Here is a 23,235-nt window from a genome sequence, read left to right on the forward strand (position 1 = left end):
CCCAGAGATGATCGAACGGGTTCAAGTCCAGGCTCTGGCTGGGCCACTCAAGGATATTGAGACTTATCTGGAAGCCACTACTGCGTTGTCTTGGCTGTATGCTTAGGTTTGTTGTCCTGTTGGAAGATGAACATTTGTCCTAGTCTGAGGTCCCGAGTGTTCTGGAGCAGGTTTTCATCTAGGATCTCTCTGTACTTTGCTCTGTTCATCTTTCCCTCGATACTGACTAGTCTCCCAGTCCCTGCCGCTGAAAAACATCCCCACAGCATGATGCGGTCACCATAGGGATGGTGCCAGGTTTCCTCCAGACGTGACAGTTGGTATTCAGGCCAAAGAGTTCAATCTTGGTTTCTTCAGACCAGAGAATGTTTCTCATGGTCAGAGGCCTTTAGGTGCCTTTTGGCAAACTCCAAGCAGGCTGTCATGTGCCTTTTACTGAAGAGTGGCTTTTTGGAAGAACTGTCCACATTTACTTTGTCAGACAAGAACATGAGTAGGGCTAACGAACAGCAAAAGCATTAGCCTATGTCCATCTACTATCCCCCATAGAACAAACATTGACCTATTATATTCTGAACAATAAATAAATATTCCAAAATAGTCTGAGACAGTTGTGGGAGCCCAAATGAATACAACCCCTAGCATAAAAAAAACTGTTTTAAGCAATGAGTCTGACGCAACAGATCAGAACGTTTAGCTAAAAATGTTAACTATTAAAGCTATTTCTTCACATTATTAGCACAGCAATGCACACACGACAGTAGGCTATAAGCGTGAATGTTCAATTAGCAGGAAAACACCATTCTCAAAAGTGACCGCAAATGTAATTATGTATGTAATGCATTTATTGTAAAGTTGCATTTTTATGGTGAGAATTATCTTCCTCAAACTGGAAACTCACACACTATGCACGTATGCCAGTTAGGCTCTACACCCGTTGTAAAGCGGATTAAATGTGCTGAGTACCAGGTAGTTAGCGAGTTTGGAAGGCTACTAATGACCATCAGCAGCATCAGAGCTTAGAGAATCCTAATAACCGTGACAAAACGCTCAAGTGGAATTTGACTGTTGTCATGACTAGTGACTGCCGGTGTGGCGGTAATATGGTCACCTTAACAGTCCTATTCACACCCCTTGACCGTTTCCACATTTTGTTAAGACATCATTTTCAATTGAGATGTGTGTCACTGGCCAAAAGCTGAAATGTCTGAAGTCTAAGTATTCAACCAATTTGTTATGGTCAGCTTAAATATGCTCCAGAGTAAAAATGTGCATATTAAGACACATAAGTTGCATGGACTCTGTGTGCAATATTAGTGTTTAACAGGGCCCAAAATGTCATTTTTGCCCCACCAGCCAATCTGTTTTTATCACCAGCCAAAATATTTGTACGCCATAATAAAAAAAATTTTTTTTTAACTGATGACCATGCTTCGTAATGTTTCTAAAACAAGAAATGTATTCGTAAGAAGCAAATGTGGTAGATCGCTCAATTTCATTTCAGACCAGAGTCTGATAAAAATATCAGACAGAATTTTCAGCCGCCCCTTTAAGGGTGGGAGGCTACCGTGGTAACGGAGCCACTTGAGCCATGTCACTGTCTGTGAGATTTGGGATGTGACTAGTAGTAGACCGCGTTTATTCGTTATCAGTTGAAGCAGCAGATTCAAAATAACATTGAAAAACAACAGAGCTTATGTCTGAGTGTTGGAGTGTGCCCCTGGCTATCCGTAAATTAAAGAAAATGGTGCCGTCTGATTTGCTTAATCATTATTTATACTTTAGCAATTCCATTTACTTTTTATACTTAAATACATTTAAAACTAAATACTTTTACTCAAGTATTATTTTACTGGGTGACTCACTTTTACTTCAGTCGTTTTCTATTAAAAAGGTATCTTTACTTTTACTCAACTATGACAATTGGATACTTTTTCCACCACTGCTTTTGACTCACAAATGCGAATGTAATGCTTGCACTGTAGAGCCCTACGGGCCCACGGCAGGGTAGCCTTGTGGTTAGAGAATTTGGACTATTGGCCGGAAGGTTGCAAGTTCAAACCCCCGAGCTGACAAGGTACAAATCTGTCGTTCTGCCCCTGAACAGGCAGTTAACCCACTGTTCCTAGGCCGTCATTGAAAATAAGAATTTGTTCTTAACTGACTTGCCTGGTTAAATAAAGGTAAAATAAAAATAAAAATTAACTTGTTGGTAGGTGGGTAAAAATAAAAAGACATTGAATATCCATCCCTTTGAAGCATGGTGGCAAATGTTGCAAAGCAATACACGTTTTGTCCTGAATTTAAAGTGATATATTGGATTTGCCCTAAACATTTTACTGAGTACCACACCCCAAATGTTCAAGCATACTGGTGGCTGCATCATGTTATGGGTATGCTTGGACTGATGAGTTTTTCCAGTATAAAAAGGAAACGGAATAGAGCTAAGCACAGGCAAAATCGTAGAGGAAAACCTGGTTCAGTCTGCTTTCCATCAGACACTGGGAGATGAATTCATCATACAGCAGGACAATAACATAAGACACAAGGCCAAATCTACACTGGAATTGCTTAACAAGAAGACAGTTAATGTTCCTGACTGGCCGAGTTACAGTTCTGACTTAAATATATATGGCAAGATCGGAAAATGGTTGTCCAGCAATTAACAACAACGAATTTGAACGAGCTTGCAGAATTTTGCAAAACATGAATTGGCAAATGTTGCAGGTGTTGAAAGCTCATAGAGACTTACCCAGTAAGACTCTCCCCAGTAATCACTGCCAAAGGTGATTCTAACATGTACTGACTAAATACTTACGTAATCAAGAGCCAGTTTTATTTTTCATATATAGTACCAGTCAAAAGTTTGGACACCTACTCTTTCCAGGGATTTTCTTTGTTTTCTATTATTTTCTACATTATAGAATAATAGTGACGACATCAAAACTATGAAATAACACATATGAAATCATGTAGTAAGCAAAAAATGTAAGATTCTTCAAAGTAGCCACCCTTTGCCTTGATGACAGCTTTGCACACTCTTGGCATTCTGTCAACCAGCTTCATAAGGTAGTCACCTGGAATGCATTTCAATTAACAGGTGTGCCTTCTTAAAAGTTAATTTGTGGAATTTCTTTCCTTCCTCATGCGTTTGAGCCATTTAGTGGTGTTGTCACAAGCCATAGTTGGTAAAAGTCCAAGAAGATTTCAAATAAGCAAAGAGAAAGAGTCCATCATTACTTTAAAGACATAAAAGGTCAGTCAATCTGGAAACTTTCAAGAATTTACAAAGTTTCTTCAAGTGCAGTTGCAAAAAACATCAAGGGCTACGGAGAAACTGGCTCTCATGAGGACCGCCAAAGGAAAGGAAGACCCAGAGTTAACTCTAATGAACTTGTCCTCTGCAGCAGAGGTATCAACCCCAGAAAACAGGCAATAAACTGCACCTCAGATTGCAGCCCAAATACATGCTTCAGAGTTCAAGTAACAGACAACTCAACATCAACTGTTCAGAGGAGACTGAAGACCTGATTCACGCATGGTCGATTCCAACCCCCGTGTCTTTGTGAGACGCAGAGTAGGTGAACAGATTACCTCTGCATGTGTGGCTCCCACCGTGAAGCATGGATGTGGTGGTGTAATGGTGCTTTGCTGGTGACATTGTGATTTATTTAGAATTCAAGGCACTCTTAACCAGCTTGGCTACCACAGCATTCTGCAACGATACGTCATCCCATCTGGTTCATAATCATAAGTGGTACATAATTTGTTTTGCAACATGACAATGACCCAACACACCTCCAGGCTGTGTAAGTGCTATTTGACCAAGTAGGAGAGTGATGAGTGCTGCATCAGATGACCTTGCCTCCACAATCTCCTGACCTCAACCCAATTGAGATGGTTTGGGATGAGTTGAACCGCAGAGTGAAGGAAAAGCAGCCAATAAATGCTTAGCATATATGTGGGAACTCCTTCAAGACTGTTGGAAAAGTATTCCAGGTGACTACCTCATGAAGCTGGTTGAGAGAATGCCAAGAGTGTGCAACACTTTTCTGGTTACAACATGATTCCATGTGTTATTTAATTGTTTTGATGTCTTCACTATTATTATACAATGTAGAAAATAGTAAACAAAATTAAGAGTAGTGTGTCCAAACTTGACTGTTAGTGTTTTTTATTATTATAAAAAATATATATATATATTATTTATTTTTTTACAAATGTTTGAATTCTTCTACTATCACAGTGTTTTTTGTAGACCGTTGATAGAAAATAATTAAATCCATTTTAATCCCACTTAGTAACAACAAAATGTGGGAAAAGTCCAGGGGTGGGAATACTTCCTGAAGGCACCATACAAGCTGTACAACTGCACGTCATGAATGCCTGGCGGGAAAAGGCAGTCCATATTTCGGTCAGACCAGGAATATCAGCAGGCTTTTGTATTGCATGTTAAAACTTAAAAAATGGGGAGATTAGACCACAACACTGTTTGTATTAAATAATCCACGTGACACCTATACAAAGCTACTAAACAGGTATCTGGCAACACCCTGGTGAGCTGCAGGCCTCTCTGATGATGAGAACATGGGACATTAACACAGAGAGCCAGCCTGTCAGCATGTTTCCTATGAAATCGTTGGTGCTTTCCTCTCATGCATGATTCAGGTCCTGGTCTACAACCATCTCCACCCTCCCCCCACCCTCCTCCATACCTTTCCTTCTGGCCCCCCTCGTCCACATTCAATGATCGTCACTTCTAAAAGCACAGCAGTTTCTAGCAGTGAGATAGCCAGAAGAAGGAAAGGGGCAGAACTTGGGAGTACAGAAAAATGACTACTAAAGGGATTGATTTTCTGAATCACCAACGTCAATGACCAACAAACTAGGCATCAAAGTATAATAATCCAAAATCTTGTGTCTGTGTGTATGAGTAACACACTTAAGCCTACTTGAATCCTTCCATCTGTCTTTTGAATGTTGGTCTATTGTATTCCAATGGGTAAAACTGTTAAACTGTTATTAGGGCCTGTTTCAACAGAGCCCATTTATTTTTTATTTTTTTAAAATCTCTTCTCATTTTGTGTATTGCCCCAACCACTCTGCCCGCAATTCATTAAAATGCCTTGTTCAACATGAATCAAATGAATTTCTAGGGAGCGTAAACATGGCAGTGATTATTTCATAAAACATCACATTTTAAAATCAAAGAGTTTCGCTAAAGCAGTTGAATTATTCTCCTCTTTCATGAGGTCTGGTGGTTTTGTAATCTTTTAGGGATTGTTGGGAGTCTATTATTGTCAATTGAAAATAATGCAGAATGTATTTGCCGTGATTCCCAGAACTGCCTGTCCAGTCCTAGACCAAAACACCTTTCGATTATATATATTTTTTTACTGTTTCGTGTAACATCATTCAGATGTTGCCTGTTTAGTCTGGTATTCACGTATGCCATTCCCTCTTGAGTGTGTCTCATAAAGTCAAGTCTCTTGGGTCAGAACAGCTGAAAGTGCTCTGATCTCGGGCCAGGCCTGGTCCAAATGGCCCCAGTGGGCTGGACTCCCGTCTTGGCAGTCGCCCCCATATTGCTGTGCCAGGTCGGTCCCAGCATCCCCACTCTCAGACACGCACGCCAACCGCGCCAGCTAAACGCTTTTAAGAACCAGCAGTGCGTGCAAAGCGACTCTGGCAAGGCAGCATCTGCCAAGGCAATCAACATACCTGCGCTTATCGGAGCTATGGCCTCATTAGCTGCATTCATGCCAGCCTAACGGAAGGGGCAAAGGAATGAGAGTCTGGCACACAATGTGAAGCGACAAGACTGCACACTTGGGTGCCCACGAGGAACGAGAGGAGCTACACCCTTTCATTTTTTTGGCTTCTCTAGACGCCCAACCTGCCACACCGTGCCGAATGCCAAACATTTTGAATGATTAGGCGATGTGGTCACAAGATTTGTCTTCATTATTATCGAACAACGGCAAAGGTGTGGAGTTGATTGGGCAAGAACAGGTTTGGAAGCAGTCGGGGGTGGGACGAAGGGGGTGCTGCTGAGGCAATTACACCGGCGACCAAATAGAACACGCTGTTTCATTCCTGAGAGAACATTGCTTTGTTCGTCAATTATGAAAAACCTGAAGGGGGAAGCTACAAATGCCCCTGTTTTCCTGAGCACATTCCTCACAACTAGGTCTGTTCATAACCAGCCATAACACTGCAGTTAGAAAAACAAGAGACTGAGGGATGGACAGAAAGAGAACACTTACCATTGCCCTCGGAGCTATTGATCGACAGACGTTGGTTTAACCGAGATCCCACCATCTGAAGTCATTCTTACTTCTTAAAAACATGTCCTCACCTCGTGTTGCCTCTGTACTGTACTCAACAACAAGGGAAATATTTCAAATAGAACACCTTAACTTTCAGGCTCCCCCCTTTTTTTTTTACTCTAATGTAATTGAGATAAGGGGAAAGGGGGCACTGAGCAACTGCAAAAAGGACGAGGAAAAAGGGCATTCTGGGTCAAATAAAATACAAGCCCTGAAATGCCCTGGTTGAAAGGGGTCCAGGTCAGAGGGTTATATGAGGTGGGACTCAGTAAGGATCGGTACCTACAGAGTGGCAGAGGACAAGATTCACTGCAAACCTGACAAGGAAGAGGCAGCAGAGAGGTGAAGACAAGCCGGAGAGGACAAAAGCGAGGGAACAGGACAAAGGAGATAAAACAAGTGGAAAATAGAAAACACACACACACGACCCCCCCCCCCCCCCCCAAAAAAAAATGGAGGAGCAAGACAGCGTCATAAAGACAAGGAAAAGGACAGAGAGAAAGTGAGGAGTAGAAGGAGAGAAAGGAGTGAGATAGGGGTCAGATCATGTACGGGTGCCAAAAACACCAAAGCGTTTTGGAAGTGAAAGCGCTCCCAGTCACTGGAGAAGCGAAGTGAGCTGCTGTTCTGTGCTGCACCAAGGTTACAATCATGCACCATATCATTAGGGCCTTAGCCACTCTCTTCCTGCCTGCAGCTCCCAGTACATTCTGTTCCCTCCATGAAAGAGGGAGGGAGAGAAATAAAGTAAAAATTTAGAACTTTCCCTTGCACTTGACTTTACTTTGGAAGTCTAGCCTCGGGTTCATGTTGCTCAAACATTTGTTAATAACCGACGGCTCGGTGCCCGTAGCCAATGACAATGGCCTCAACCTCATCTTCACATGGTCGGTCTGTCTGTGCGTGTCTGTTTGTGGTGTGATAGTAGCTAAGACACCGAGGCCTGGAAGTATGGGACTCTTGGCTGTCCTCAGCTGCGCTGCTGGATACTGGCAACAAGATGGTTGAAACCTGATGCCTGTGCTGCATTTTTTTGTTTTTCCAAGAAAGAGAAAACCATCCCATAATGTTCGGTTTGTCGTTTCTTGTGCTGTCATGTCTCTTTCCTTGCAGCTTAAAAAAAAAAAAAAAAAAAAAAAAAAGTTATGAAAATAAGTTTGATGTTTCAATAGAATCGTGGTTCAGGACTAACTGTTCATGAATTACAACTGAAATGGGACAAAAAAAAATACATTTGATATTTTCTCCTCGTGAAATGACTGTATACGGTATGAGTAATGAAATGTCCTCATTCATAGACAAATAGAGTTGTTTACGCTCAAGTACATCTGTTTTGACCACAGTGACATGGCGACTAAAGATGATGCCGCTTCTCTGCGAGGACATCAATAACAACTCTTCCGTGTTGTCTGTGCCCTTTCACAAAACAACATACAAACAAAGTAACTACTTTCACATTTTCATAACAGGTCCGTCCGTGCTACAAACCAATGCTTAATAAAATATAAAATAGACAATAGCAAACACACATATTAAACTAATGCCTTCAAGGCTTATTCAATAGTAAATCATTATTCCCCCCCCCCACAATCTCTTTCCAAATCTCCCATTCAGTGTGTGCGGCATTCATGAAACGCAACCATTCAATGTAGTCTGGTTTTGGATTTGGAGTCGTTCGAAGTTGTCTGAATACATTGGGGTTTTCTAAGAAGAACAAGCTGGCCTCTTTACTTCAGGTTTTGCTATTCAGGGAGTGTTTTGTTTTGAGTCACAAAGCCGAAACGGCTGTCCTTCCAAAGAAAAGAGGGAAAGGGAGATTATTGGATAAATATTTGCATGGTACCAGAAGGAGAGAAAGAGGCCAGTCTAATCAGAGTAGTTATGCCCAGCACGTGCACTATAATCTGCCTGGGTGTGGGTGACTGTCTCCATGGACCCAGGTGGCCTGTTTTCAACCATCTAGCTCCCTGTGTGCGTGCGCGTGTCCGAACGTCTGCATTGGTCTCAAAAGTGTTTGTGCACATGCACTAATGTGTGTGTGAGTCTGCATGTTTGACTCAGTGTGTGTGTCTGTGAAGAAGAATTTGTTAAATCAAAAGAGGTGAGAGCGGGTGACAGAGACACATACTGAGACAGGACAACAACGTTCTGCAAGTGGTCTTGTGTTGTTTGACTTAGCTCCTTCAAAGTTCTATTCACTAGACACAAAAACAGTCTGGATTAACGCCTTACAAGGTCATAATGATCAAACTGTTTGCCATCATGGCTTCCAACACACTACTCAGCAAACTGGATGCAGTCTATCACAGTGCCATCCGTTTTGTCACTAAAGCACCTTATACCACCCACCACTGCGACTTGTATGCTCTAGTCGGCTGGCCCTCGCTACATATTCGTCGCCAGACCCACTGGCTCCAGGTCATCTACAAGTCTATGCTAGGTAAAGCTCCGCCTTATCTCAGCTCACTGGTCACGATGGCAACACCCATCCGTAGCACGCGCTCCAGCAGGTGTATCTCACTGATCATCCCTAAAGCCAACACCTCATTTGGCCGCCTTTCGTTCCAGTACTCTGCTGCCTGTGACTGGAACGAATTGCAAAAATCGCTGAAGTTGGAGACTTTTATCTCCCTCACCAACTTCAAACATCAGCTATCTGAGCAGCTAACCGATCGCTGCAGCTGTACATAGTCTATTGGTAAATAGCCCACCCTTTTCACCTACCTCATCCCCATACTGTTTTTATTTATTTACTTTTCTGCTCTTCTGCACACCAATATCTCTACCTGTACATGACCATCTGATCTTTTATCACTCCAGTGTTAATCTGCAAAATTGTAATTATTTGCCTACCTCCTCATGCCTTTTGCACACATTGTATATAGACCCCCCCCTTTGTTTTCTACTGTGTTATTGACTTGTTAATGGTTTACTCCATGTGTAACTCTTTGTTGTATGCTCACACTGCTATGCTTTATCTTGGCCAGGTCGCAGTTGCAAATGAGAACTTGTTCTCAACTAGCCTACCTGGTTAAATAAAGGTGAAATAAAATAAAATAAATAAAAATCATTCCCTTCCCATCTCCTCTTCAATACCACCCCAGCAACCCAGACTTTTTCTGGGTCCCCAATCAACCTGGGTATGCAGCCTCCCTGCTGTGGGTGGTAAGGCCCTGGCACAGATACAACCAGGCCCTGCTTCCACCAGCCAACAGCATATCACTCACAGAGATATGGGCAGGGAGGATAGAGAGTACAGGCGTTCACATGCTTCCCATCCGAAACAGTTCGTGCACATAGTATTACGACATTTTGTGATGTTTTTGTTTGTTTCGGCTGTTCGTGCACATGTAACAACTTTTACCCGGGTGCGAACCAGGGACCCTCTGCACACATCAACAACAGTCACCCACGAAGCATCGTTACCCATCACTCCACAAAACCGCGGCCCTTGCACAGCAAGGGGAACCACTACTTCAAGGTCTCAAAGCGAGTGATGTCACCGATTGAAATGCTATTAGCGCGCAGCAATGCTAACTAGCTAGCCATTTCACATCGGTTACACTCACCCCCCTTTTGACCTCCTCCTTTTCCTCAGCAACCAGTGATCCAGGTCAACAGCATCAATTTAATAGTATAACTTTAATCCGTCCCCTCGCCCCTACCCGGGCGCAAAACAGGGACCCTCTGTACACAACAACAGTCACCCACGAAGCATCGTTACCCATCGCTCCACAAAAGCAGCAAGGGGAACCACTACTTCAAGGTCTCAAAGCGAGTGATGTCACCGATTGAAATGCTATTAGCACGCAGCAATGCTAACTAGCTAGCCATTTCACATCTGTTACACACACACAAAAAAATTCCTGAGGCAAGGCAAAGTTCGGTAGTCGAAGTCTACGAAGGGCCCTTCGTCTGTTTTTGGTCAACCGTAAGGATTCTTCAAATGAAATGTTTGAATGACAGAGACAAATTGTTTTCATGCAAATTTTTTCAATTGAGAAATACTGCATCAAACATCTTAGATACAATGTGCCTTCGGAAAGTATTCAGACCCCTTGACTTTTCCACATTTTGTTATGTTACAGCCTTAATCTAAAATGGATTAAATAAATCCTCCTCGGTAAAAATGTCAAAATGTATTAAAGATTTGAGTCATCAGATTAATTCTGACTATTGTGAGGAAGTATATACTTGCTACGGCGCCTCAAGGGGGACAAACAGTACTATTGCCACTTTTTTCTCGTATTTCCAAGCAAAGGTGTTTTAAGGGAGTACGCGAGGCACAGATGTTCACATCACCTAACCGAGTTCTGCTAGGAGCAAAACTAAACTTGCATGCAGAAGCCTTAAAAGCAGAGGTAAGAGAGAAAGTATGAAAGAAGGCAAAAGAGGAAGATTGTCCAAAAACGTTTTCCTAACAAACTATTGACGATAACGAGACACCCTGAAAGAAAACGAACTATTACAAATTATTTATCATTTTTGTTGACAAAAAAAGCAACCAGACGAGAATTCCATGTAAGACTAATGGAGAGTCAATTTCACATTAAGTTCCTTTTCATCAATGCTGTCCAATCATAAGCATGCAGAATATTTAATGCAATCCTGTCATTGGCCGATAACATCTTACAGTCGTGTGGGCTGCTCCCACACACACACACACACACACACACTTCAATCACTCGTGTCTCTTTTGAACTGATGCACAGCCAGGACACTTGTATTTGATAATCTTTGCCTTCATATTTCTAATGCTATTTGCTGAATATTAGGAGTACAGTTATACTTAAGGATTTGTTGGAATGCTTAGATGATCCCCCTTTCAAGAAAATCAATGGTTATTTACCACTTTCCAATGCTTATGATGGGGAGAAAATTGTCTAAAATGGTTAATTAGGACTTACATTGGTTAAAATTAATAAATATTAATTATTTAACCCCCTCCCCTCCAAAAAAATGCAATGAATATGACTAAATTAGGGATGTGACAAAGTGCAATTTTTCTTAAAATTCAAACTAAATTCATAAAATTCCACAACGCAGAATATGGAGGTCCTATTGTGTATGACCGCTAGGGGGCAATGAAGTTCTTTCTCCTCCAGTCATAGGCTGAATCGCAAACTGAACACTTGGCTGCTTAGCCCGTTATTGTGTGGCCACTTGCTGTTGATTGACTTAGCTTGTTGTAGAGTGCCTGCTGCTAGCATAGCTTCACTGACAAACACAGAGATGGAATTTTAGCTAGCTAGCTAGCTAGCTGTTAATTTTGTTTTTTTGGTTAGGGATTTAACGTCCTCATTTTGTTTAAGACAAACCCTCAACTGACAACTAAAACTATCTAATAACTAAAACGAATGAAGGAGGAAATTAATCGAAATGTGAAAACTAAAATATATTTTAAGACAATCTAAAATAGCTGCCAAAATTAACACTGAAAGAGACAGGGATATAAACAGATCGCAATTTACAACATGAGCCCTGTCAGCTTTCAAGTGAGAGATGGTCCTGGCTCTCCAAAATGTACGACCGGATCAAGGACATGACTTTAAAACAGTACCAATATGACTCCGAGCCCCTAGGAGCCTGGCTGGCAGCCGAACAGCAGCAATATTAGCGCATGTCTCCATCAAAAGAAAGCACCAAAACATGTGCCCTTTGCTAGATAGCCCTCTTGCAATAGCAGACCATAGAGGAAGAGATATGGAGATCTGGGGAAGCTCAGGACACAGACAACTTGATCAAGCGGAGAGTGGGTGGACGTGAGTACCACATGAATAGCACTGACACGACTGGCCGCTCCTCCTTTTGGCACACCAGTTGCAGCAGCTTGTGTGCATCTGAGGGCGACTGCGGTTCTTAAGAGCCTTCGTGGTCACAGTCTCCAATGGGATGTGTTTACTGCTACCTCACGGGAACAGTGATGCAACAATGGCTGCCGTTTCCCCTCATGGCCTCTCAGCTCCCAATCAAAATATTTGTCCCTCCATACTTTAACCACGTCTGGAATGTCGGCCTAAACGCTCGAAAAACGAACTGTTCGAGGGAACTGGGCAGCAAAACAAACAGAGACTGGTGTGAGTGGAGCGTCGGCCCTTAAGTGTCATAAACATTGTAAACAGTTAAATAGTGAGTGGGTTAGGACATAGGTACTTATGAAATAGTGGGTTTCATTTGGGATGCAGCAAGGGTCTGTGATGGTACCCACTTAAATCTAAATACAAGATGAGACTTATTTACAGTGCTCGGAGATGACATGGCGCCAGGGTCTCTTGAGCTATTTCCCAACTCTACAACTCCGTGATACAGTCTGGGGTCGAAAGGCCAGTGAACGACACTCTTTGACACGGAGACTCCACATGCCTCTTAGGCCCTTGTCCCCAGGTCACATTGGAGTCACAGACAGACATGTTGACTAGGCATCAAGACTGTGTGTGTGTGTGTGTGTGTGTCTTATACCAGTTAATATTTGAGCAAAAAAAATTCTCCAGCTAACGTTACCTTATATGATGTTGAAACATTAATTTAGCAAATTTTCACAATGCTAACAATTCTTCTTCCACCACACTTGCTCCCTCACCTCAAACTTTCCAAATGCCAGTTGTTTTGCGGTTACAGCTCATGAAGTATGCTTCATCACCTTCTCACCTACCTCTTCGTTGTCGGGGATTTTTTATTTATTTTTTACCTTTATTTAACTAGGCAAGTCAGTTAAGAACAAATTCTTATTTTCAATGACGGCCTAGGAACAGTGGGTTAACTGCCTGTTCAGAGGCAGAACGACAGATTTGTACCTTGTCAGCTCGGGGGTTTGAACTTGCAACCTTCCGGTTACTAGGATGCGCTAGTGTTGTAACTGGCAAACTGCCTTTCCACTCTCTGCTGTCTTTCAGAGCGCGCAATGATGCCATAACTAGCAAGTAGGTTGTCTCTTTTATCTTCAGTCGCATGCTGCATTCTGTTATGTGAACGGATCTACACGAATCACGTAGTTTACCTATTTTGGATTCAAAACTGCGAATTTCCCCGAAAGGTGACAAGTTTGCATCCCTGCGGACAGACATTGATCACAAAAAGTGTGAAGTGTGATGATTATGAATGTTATAGTTATTAATGATTCATAGGCCCACATTCGAGATGGGCACATTTGTGTGTGTGTAGCTGTTGTAACAAAATGGGGATGATGAACGTGAGTAAGAAAGATAGATTTTAATTAAGGAAGTGTTGGGAATGTAGGAATGTTGAGCAGAGGGAAGTCATGTTGTGAAACTAGCAGGTAGAGGAAGTGTACCAGCCATTGTGAGTTCAGCACTAAACACCCCCTCCCCTTCAGTAAGTAATGACGTCATCAGAAGCAAGCAGCCTTGGGCAGTTAAAGGAGAGGGGGGGAGAGAGAGAGGAGCTTACGCAACAGGCAGAATCGTTAAGTGGGAACAGGCGGGAAGAGAGGGAGAGAGTATGGTCGTTATTGGGAGGCCTGACCCTGCATCGCTCACATAAGGCTACTTGTCTGAGCACACCGTACAGGTGCTAGGAACATACTGTACATACTTACATGATCGCTCATGAACACACATGCTAACTGACATGGTCTCTAGCACACACACGCACACGGGAGCACATAGCGCATGCACACACTCGACAGGTTCAATGAACACATATCGTACATACACAGCCTCAATAACCCTCAATACCGCCAACACGTAACTAGGGATCTGCGCTGTTATTCAAATATTTAAAACGGACATTAATATACGAATACTTGTGAGCATACATTTTTGACAGACAAAAATTATAGCCTAATATAGGCCTTTTTATCCAGATTTCAACACAGAAAAAGCTTTTTCTAAATTAAGTCAAAATATCCATTTGACACTGTTACATACAAGGATATACCATAACATTTCAAATGATTCATTGAATAAAACAAACGTTTTTATGATGTGCACGGTGCGCCCCATAAAAAGACCGGTAGCCTTCACGTGTGCAGTTTGTTGTTTATGGTGGCCAAACAAAGCGGCAAAGAGCCTCAATGTACAGCAAGTATAGTGAGAGTTCACTAATGCAATGCAAGATGGACTTAAAAGTTTGAAATGAAAAGTAGTAGGCTACAACAAGCTAGCTAGCTAAATGGCTGTAGCCGTGTTGTCTTTGCATCCCTCTCTCTCCCGTTGTCTGATCGCTACACACCACCGACTACAACCTCTGCAGGCAGCTGCAGCAATAGAGCGAAAGCCTCTCACGCAGCAGTGATCAGGTTAAAACCATATTTTTAAACCGGGATGGAAAAGTTCATTTTCATTCTCCGTTTCAAAACGTTTTGCTACATTGGTGACCAAATAAACAGGGCCCTGGATGTGTTTGCTCAAACAGACTTAATTAGTGTACACTGTTCACATCACAGTTAGGTAAGAGCCTCTCTACTGGAGCTCTAATGGAGACTAACGGCAGATTGGCTGCCTATGACGTGCTCAGGCAGGAATGCAACATGTGTCACCTTGTGTGGTGCTGATAACTGGTGTTTGCTGAACATGGCAACATTATGGTGCTTGAACATGCTGTAACTAGGAGGAGCACTTAAATTAGTCCACAAGAGAGGTGGTGATTGGAGACCGTACTCAAGGCCAGAGAGATGGATGAGAAAATGAGAGATAAAGGAGAAAGTGACACACACACACACACACAGACACATGAGAGAGTCAGCGAGAAAAGAGAGAAATTCCCACTGTGTGCCACTGACTGGCAACCTACTGTTTACTTTGGCCAGCAGCAAATACACGGTTTAGAGGAAGGGACATTGGGAGCTCACTCACTGAAAGAACAATAACTTAGTTTCTACCCCCCACAGACTGTCTGACAACCAACAACCATTGACACGCATAAATACACAGGCTGAATTCCAAACTGTGGTGTACATTCAAACTCGTACCAACACAACCAAGGTCTCTACTCATTTACCATTAGACTAGAGACACACACAGCTTGAAAATGATGCACTTCTCTTACAGCATAAAGCCATTTTAATAAAAATGCGCAATAAGAAATCCACACCAATTAGAAACAAACATATCTCAATATCTAATTAAGACTAAATGGTATTCAGTATCCAGCACATTTAAATTGATGTGAAGACTGAAATGTTGTTGATTAAATGTCCACTACCCTTGTCAAATAAATAAATTCAAAAAAAAAACAGTGAGCGGTTTCACTGCTTTTCTATATCCAAGGCAGCGGAATCATCTCTGCTCTCCTCTATTGACTACCATCCACGTTCAAGGACAGAGAGAACAACCTCATTATGATTCTACCTCTGCCTACCCATCCCCCAATCTCTCTTCCCCCTCTCCCACTAGGCCAGAGAGGAGATGAGGGCTAATCAGTTAGGTGACCCACAATGATGGATGTGAGCCTTTACGAACCACCAAGTCTCCTGACACTTGACTGACTGCTTCCATACGTTGTCTACGTCGACACACACGGACACATAAAACATGATTATTATAATTTTTGGACTTGAGTGAGCACCAACCACCACGGAAATCTCAACCTCCTCCAAACATCAACCCCCCCCCCCCCCCCATCAGCCCACTATTTCTGCTATCAGCCTCCACAGGCACTACCACCACCAGCCATAATAGATGTGCCTGTCAGCATCAATGGAAGGGGGGGGGGGGGGGGGGTGTCACAGGGAGGGCACACTGGCACTGAGGCTCAAATCGTTATACCAGCTCAAGGTTACAGCACAACACAAGGCAGGGACAATACAATACAGCAATATAACCATCAAGGACAGTGAGAGGACATTCTAATATGGGGGCCTTCCACCTTTTCACTCCCAGGCAAACTAGCAAACGCACATGCTGGATACTGAATACCATTTAGTCTTAATTAGATATGGAGTTATGTTTGTTTTTAATTGGTGTGGATTTCTCATTGAGCATCTCTTATCATCATCAGGTGAATGATAATGGCATGGAGAAGTAATCAACATTTTAAAATGAATAGATTTGGTAGATACCGTTTTTCATTATTTTGACCTCCCCACATTATAATTGGGAGAGGAAGTGTAAACTAAGGCTATTAGGTTGAAAGGAAACTCCAAACACATTTTCGCTAAGAGCATCTGTTTAGCTGGTTAAAACAAAAGGTTAGCCAAACATGTATGTCCAAGTGAAGAAAGCTTACCAGCGGCAGTTGTCGCACTGGTAGCCTATTTACGGGTGCTTTTTCAAAGCATATGTCAGATACTCCAGTAAGTTTAATTGGCTCCAATGAGTAGAACTTCCGCAGCATTAGGAGTTGAGAAATGAAGTTGATAACATTAGAAAGAAGATAGTATTCACACTCCTTGACTTTTGCCACATTTTTTTGTGTTACAGCCTGACTAGAACATTGATTAAATTGAGATTTTGTGTCACTGTCCTACAGGCAATACCCCATAATGCCAAAGTGGAATTGTGTTTTCTGAAATTAAAAGCTTAAATGTTTTGAGTAAATAAGTATTCAACCCCTATATCTCTACCTTAATTATTTTCCCCTAACTCTACTACCCCCCCCCCCCCCCCCGGCTTTCTCTTTGCGACTCTGCCTCTTGTCTGTTGACGTTGAGACCGGTGTTTTGCAGGTACTATTTAATGAAGCTGCCAGTTGAGGACTTGCGAGGTGTCTGTTTCTCAAACTAGACACTAATGTACTTGTGCTCTTGCTCATTTGTGCACCGGGGCCTCCCACACCTCTTTCTATTCTGGTTAGAGACAGTTTGCGCTGTTCTGTGAAGGGATTAGTACACAATGTTGTACGAGATCTTCAGTTTCTTGGCAATTTCTTGCATGGAATAGCCTTCATTTCTTAGAAAAATAATAGACTAACGAGTTTCAGAAGAAAGTTCTTTGTTTCTGGCCATTTTGAGCCTGTAATCGAACCCACAAATGCTGATGCTCCAGCTACTCAACTAGTCTAAAGGCTAGTTGTATTGCTTCTTTAATCAGAACAACAGTTTTCAGCTGTGCTAACATAATTGCAAAAGGGTTTTCTAATGATCAGTTAGCCTTTTAAAATTATAAACTTAGATTAGCTAACCCAACGTGCCATTGGAACACAGGAGTGATGGTTGCTAATAATGGGCCTCTGTACGCCTATGCAGATATCCCATTAAAAAAAAATCTGCCGTTTCCAGCTACAATAGTCATTTACAACATTACAATGTCTACACTGTATTTCTGATCAATGTGATGTTATTTTAAATGGACAAACAATGTGTTTTATTTAAAAAACAAGGACATTTCTAAATGAACCCAAACTTTTGAACGGTAGTGTATTTCTAACTGTACTGTTTTACAAAAAGTTCTGAACCTATATAGATTTTATGGACACCGTATACATTAGTTATCTTGTTTTTAGTCCCACCCTTCAGCTCCACTCAACCCCTCCCATCTATCTCTTATTTCTATATGACATGTACAGTGCATTCGGAAAGTATTCAGACCCCTTGACTTTTTCCCACATTGTTACGTTACAGCCTTATTACAAAATTGATGAAATTATTCTACACACAATACCCCACAATGACAAAGCGAAAACTGGTTGAGATATCTTTACAAAATGTACATAAGTACTCAGAACCTTTGCTATGAGACTCGAATGCTTCCATTGATCGTAGAGATGTTTCTACAACTTGGAGTCCACCTGTGGTAAATTCAATTGATTGGACATGATTTGGAATGGCACACCCCTGTCTATATAAGGTCCCCCAGTTGACAGTACATGTCAGAGCAAAAACAAAGCAAGGAGGTCAAAGAAATTGTCCGTAGAGCTCCATGACAGGATTGTGTCGAGGCACAGATCTGGGAAAGGGTACCAAAGCATTTCTGCACCATTGCAGGTCCCCAAGAACACAGTGGCCTCCATCATTCTTAAATGGAATAAGTTTGGAACCACCAAAACTCTTTCTAGAACTGGCCTCCTGGGCCAAACTGAGCATTCAGGGGAGAAGGGCATTGGTCAGAGAGTTGACCAAGAACCCGATGATCATTCTGACACAGCTCCAGAGTTCCTCTGTGGAGATGGGAGAACCTTCCAGAAGGACAACCATCTCTGCAGCACTCCGCCAATCAGTCTTTTATGGTAGAGTGGTCTGACGGAAGCCACTCCTCAGTAAAAGGCACGACAGCCTGCTTTGAATTTGCCAAAAAGGCACCTAAAGGACTCTCAGACCATGAAAAAACAAAATCAGCTCTACTACCTCTTAACTCAGATATGAGAAGCATGCAACTACCACCCATGATCTCAATGAAGAAACAAATATATACTTAGGCATTACTATATCCCCCTCTAATCACACTACTTGCAGGAAGAACTACTTAGAAACCTTTCAAAATATCCTAAAAGACGGTCCGCTATGGCCTCTTCTTTGCATCCTAGAATCTCAATTATTAAAATGAATGTCCTCCCTCGTATCAATTTTATGAGTTCCATGTTACCACTGTCTCCTCCTATAGACAATTGGTCTAAACTTGACTCCGCCATAAAGCAGTTCATTTGGGGGAGAAAGAGACCACAGATTAAATATGCAACACTACAGAGAACAAAAGCATCACGTGGACTAATCTAAACTTTTATCACCTATCATTCCAGATGAATTTCCTGAAGACCTGGTTAAACCCAGAGGCTTCTGTTCCTGGGCGTGCTATAGAAGAGTCAATCGTTTCATCAATTAGATTACAATATTTGTTATTTTCTGGATTGACTCCTAAAAATATTTGCATTATTGTTTGGACCCATTATAGCTTACTCAGTAAACGTGTGGAAAACTACTTAAATGGAACTCATACTCTCCAATATGGCCTAAAATAATTCTTAGTGTGTGAAAAGATTCTTGGTCTAAGAAAGGTATTTATACATTCAAAGACATATTCAATGTGAATGTGAAATCCGCCAGTGTTTTAATGTCCCAGGTTCATCATTTAGTCTTTACCTTCAACTCTGCCTATCCATGCAAGCCTATGGGTTCCCTCGGGGAGCAGAATAAGCAGTACACCCATTGATCAAACTTAAAACAAACAGACGGCCCTCAAAGGGAGTTGATTTTGACATCTACAGTCAATTCTTGCAGCACAAAAATCATTAACTTTATCCACTGTATGGGAAAAGGATTTTGGAATTGCTGACAGACAAATAATGGGAGACAGTATCGAAAAAATATATTAGGATCATCTGGAAACCCCAATAACTAATTCATTAATTACAACATATGCCATAGAACCCACCTAACACCTCAAAAAAGGCATCACATGGGTATCAGTCCATCGCCATTATGTGAGTTCTGCACCACAGGGGACCAGGGTACTTTTCAGGATGTGCTGCGGAAATGCCAGGAGGTGGTTGGATTCTGGGGGAAAGTCAACAATGTCAACTCTGTACTTATAGATAAAATATTACCATTAGATCCTATAGTGATGTTGCTTTGTGATGACTGACTTGGGCTTGTCAGAACACGCCAACGGAGAGTGTGGTTGTCAAGAACCACAGCAGCTAAGAAAACGATTGTCGGTTCACCATTGCAACAATGGCTGCTCGCATTTAAGGAAATGGTACCTATGGAGCTCTCCACAGGCCAGGATCCCACAGGGCCAAGGTGTCCACTCTGGACACATGGAAAAAAGAAGCAGAGGACATTTCTGAACTCTTAACCAACGGGCCTTTACATCCATGAATGTGTATCAATAATTTGAGCCTATTACTGAGACTATGATGTATTGTTCAGTAGATTTACTATGTAATAATAAAAACAGATGATCTCATGATTAATTCATTTATTTGACATTTTATGTTATCATATTGGGGGGATAAAAAATGATATCTCCATAAGTGTATTGTATGAAACATATGAATTGAAATAATACAATCTTGATGTAAAAAAAAAAACTCTCAGACCATGAGAAAGAAGATTCTCTGGTCTGATGAAACTAAGTTTGAACTCTTTGGCCTGAATGCCAAGCATCATGTCTGATGGAAATCTAGCACCATCCCTACGGTGAAGCATGGTGGTGGCAGCATCATGGGAGACTAGTTGGGGACTGGGAGACTAGTTAGGATCAAGACAAAGATGAACAGAGCAAAATAGAGTAAGCTCCTTGATAAAAACCTGCTCCAAAGCGCTCAGACCTTAGACTGGGGCAGACCTCAGACAGCCAAGACAAGACTTGAACCTGATCGAACATCTCTGGAGAGACCTGAAAATAGCTGTGCAGCAATGTTCCTCATCCAACCTGACAGAGCTCAAGAGACTCTGCAGAGAAGAAATGGGAGAAACTCCCCAAATAGAGGTGTGCCAAGCTTGAAGTGTCATACCCAAGAAAACACGAGGCAGTAATCGCTGCCAAAGGTGCTTCAACAAAGTACTGAGTAAAGGGTCTGAATACTTATGTAAATGGTTATTTGAATGTTTTACATTTTATAAATGTGCAATTTATTGTGTGTAGATTGATGAGGAAAAACAACAATTTAATCGATTTTAGAATAAGGCTGTAACGTAACAAAATGTGGAAAAAGTCAAGGGGTCTGAATACTTTCCGAATGCACTGTACATGTCATATAGAAATAAGAGATAGATGGGAGGGGTTGAGTGGAGCTGAAGGGTGGGACTAAAAACAAGATAACTAATGTATACGGTGTCCATAAAATCTATAGGGGTCAGAGGAAGACCCCCCAAAATTGTCAAAGACTACAGTCCCCCAAGTCATAGACTGTTCGCTCTGCTACCGCCAGGCAAGCGGTACTGGAGCCCCACGTCTAGGTCCAAAAGGCTCCTTAACTGCTTCTACCCCCAAGCCATAAGACTGCTGAACAATTAACTAAAGGGCACCCCCCCCCCTTTTTGTTTTTACACTGCTGCTACTTGTTTATTATCTATGCATAGTCACTTTACCCCTACCTACATGTACGACTAACCTGTACCCTCGCACATCAACTGGGTACCAGTACCCCCTCTATATAGCCTCGGTATTGTTATTTTACTGTGTTACTTTTATTTAAATGTTTTACTTTAGTTTATTTATCCTTTTTTTTAACCCTATTTCTTGAACTGCACTGTTGGTTAAGGGCATGTAAGTAAGCATTTCACAGTAAGGTTGTAATTCAGCTGTTGTATTCAGCACATGTGACAAATAAAATCTTTGTTTTTTTTAAGGTTGATTAACATATACCCTCTTCCTCCCTCTCTCCGTCGCTGTCTTTTGTCAATCTGTCTGGGTGCCAGCCCTCCCCGGTTGGCACAGCCTGGCAGCCAGAGTGTTGGCATCAGATACCCGCTGCGGCTGCAAGGTGGCACTGTGGGCGCATCAGATTCACTGCATCTCTTGTGCGAGAGGCCCGAGAGAGAGGGGTGAGTAACTAAGTGAGGGGGGGGGGGGGGAGACAGCATGCGAGACAGCATGTGAGAGAGCGAGTGAGCTACAACGCGGTGGGGAGTTAGCCCACAGAATGCTTAACAGGGCTTTGCCAGACCGGAACACTGCAGCAGGAATGCAGCACTCTCTTGCACTCATCATCATCACAGGCTAGAGGAGAGTGAGAAAGAGAGGGGGAGATGGAGAGAAAGAGGGAGGAAGATAAGAGTGGGAGGGAGAGAAATAAAGAGATGGGGAAAGGTAGGCAGAGAGGAAAATGAGAGAAAAAAGTGCTCGATAGATGCAGTAGAAAGAGCGGGAGGAAGATAAGAAGAGGGAGAGAAACAGAGGCGGAGTAATGTAATGCTGTCGGTGGTGAATGGGGAACAGACGTCACACTGGCTGGCGTAGCTCTGCCGCTGCGACAGAGCAGAGACAGGAGCCTCACCCCCCTCCCCCTCTTGGCCTATAATGCAGCGGTATTTAATGACACATACAGTAATAAACCCATGGAAATAAACTGAGGAAAGGGGTGGAACCATACAGAGAGTGAGGAGGAGAGAACTCAAGGTTTCAGCTTACCTGCTACGAGTCCACAGAGACAGACAGCCTCATAAATGTGTCTGGGATACACACACAGAAACAGCTTGATTGACACATTACTGTCAGAGCCATCTTAAAATATAGCTGATTACAATATATGTTGGGATATAGCCACTTTAGCCTCTACCACTAGGAGATATGACACAGCATATCACATTCATACAGTCTCTTTACTCAAATACAGTCTATGCCCTTTACCATGGCAACTAGGCTTGGGAGATATACCATATACCGGGGTATTTCGAAATACAGACAGTATGATTTTCAATACCGCAAAAAAATATAATACAAAAATGATGTTGGGGGCACCCCCACCACGCAGGGGCACATGCTACTTCACTGCTTATAACTAAGTAGAAGAAATCTGTGTCAAATAAATTATATCCAGCTCAGAGCTCCAGCTGTGCATTTGGTTTGCTAACATGCTAGCTAAGTGGCTAGATGTCAAGATCAAGCTTCTCAAAAGACATTCAATCCCTTCCTGGATCAAGATCTCCGTTGCCTAAATCGTTTTGTGCGGTAAAAAAAGAAATAGTGCCCCTTGTGTGCACATTTGGTAATACTTACACCCCGGTATGGTCCAGCAACGGTATAAAAATCTGGATACCACCCAACCATAACGACAACAACCTCAATCGGAAGACCAATTAATAAAGGCCTCTATGGGATTAAACTGTCTCCTTTGTATACTTCATAATTTCACAACAGGTAGAAAATAGTCAGACACTCCGCACAGTTACTAGCATGCTGAAGACAGTAGCTGTAGCCTGACTAGACTTGACCAGGGCGTTTAGAGAGGCAGCCCCAATTATTTTATTTTTTTCCCCACTAATTGGTATTTTGACCAATCAGATCAGCTAAAAAAAAAATGTGATTGGTCAAAAGACAAATTAGTGGAAAAAATATCAGAGTTGGGC

At 42.2% G+C, this 23,235-nt stretch overlaps 1 protein-coding gene across 3 annotated transcripts in view; it reads right to left on the minus strand.

The window, feature by feature from the left end:
- LOC109903850 (leucine zipper protein 1-like) overlaps window positions 1-23,235 on the minus strand; it is an 81,331-nt gene that overhangs the window by 29,706 nt on the left and 28,390 nt on the right. The gene's annotated exons all lie outside the window — the stretch shown is intronic.

The sequence above is a fragment of the Oncorhynchus kisutch genome, linkage group LG14, assembly GCF_002021735.2.
Source record: "Oncorhynchus kisutch isolate 150728-3 linkage group LG14, Okis_V2, whole genome shotgun sequence".
In the NCBI taxonomy this organism is placed as follows: Eukaryota; Metazoa; Chordata; class Actinopteri; order Salmoniformes; family Salmonidae; genus Oncorhynchus; species Oncorhynchus kisutch.